Source organism: Rhinopithecus bieti, unplaced genomic scaffold, assembly GCF_001698545.2.
Source record: "Rhinopithecus bieti isolate Rb0 unplaced genomic scaffold, ASM169854v2 scaffold_64120, whole genome shotgun sequence".
Classification (NCBI taxonomy): Eukaryota; Metazoa; Chordata; class Mammalia; order Primates; family Cercopithecidae; genus Rhinopithecus; species Rhinopithecus bieti.
Window position 1 is genome coordinate 913,482 of NW_016824553.1, and position 1,127 is coordinate 914,608.

The following is a 1,127-nucleotide window of genomic DNA, read 5'->3' on the forward strand; positions in this document are numbered from 1 at the left end:
CCCAAGCTTTGTGATCTCTCCCTGATTGCCTGCTCACATGTTCCTTTAAACTAGGTGGTGTGTGCTGTGGGGTGAGAGACAATTTCCTAACGTTCACCTGCCCCCTCAGCATTGTGCCCGAAGAATACTGAAGCAGATTCCAAGCAAATTTGCTTACTGCTGAAATGAAAGGGTACAGGTGTTACTTGACTAAGCATATGAACTACTATTTCTAAGACACAGGTAAGTAACTACCCATCCAGTGCAGAGTGAATGAACAGGATGGTTCTCAAACCTGGCTTTGCTTTAGAATCACCTGGGGACTTTACTAATTCTGAACGCTCCGCTCCAGATCTACTGAATCAAAAGTAGGTGGGAAGCAGCAGGGAGGGAACATGAAACTGCCAGAGTTTATATCCTGGCATCGCTACTTATTATCTGAGGAACTTTAAGCAAGTTACTTAACTTCTCTGTGCCTCAGTTTCTTCATCTATGACATAGGGATGATAATAATAATAGCTTGGCTGGGCATGGTGGCTCATGCCTGTAATCCCAGCACTTTGGGAGGCCAAGGCATGTGGATCACTTGAGGTGACCAGCCTGGGCAACAAGGTGAAACCCTGTCTCTATTAAGAATACAAAAATCAGCCAAGCGTGGTGGCATGCACCTGTAATCCCAGCTATTCAGGAGGCTGAGGCAAGAGAATCGTTTGGACCCAGGAGACGGAGGTTGCAGTGACCAGAGATTGTGTCACTGCACTCCAGCCTAGGGTGACAGAGTGAGACTCTGTCTCAAAAAATTAATAACATCTCATATAAGGTTGTTGTAAGTTAAATCCTTAATAAATATTACCTATGATGACAGTGATAATTTTTCAATTAAATTTGTTTGTTTAATCCAAATCATGAAATATACATTACTTGTGATTCTTAAAAAAAAATTAGTTCTGCTCACAAAAGTAGTTACATATATGCTATAACTATACAGAGTAATTCAGCTAGATTAGTATCCAAAGGAAGCAGGAAAGAGATGAAATAATTGAATAATTTCTTCTACACAGAGTTTTAAATTCTTTTTGAAGAAGCAGGTGTTTAAGTCCCCTACTTTAATTTCTTTCTTCCTGTCTTTTTTTTTTTTTTTTTTTTTT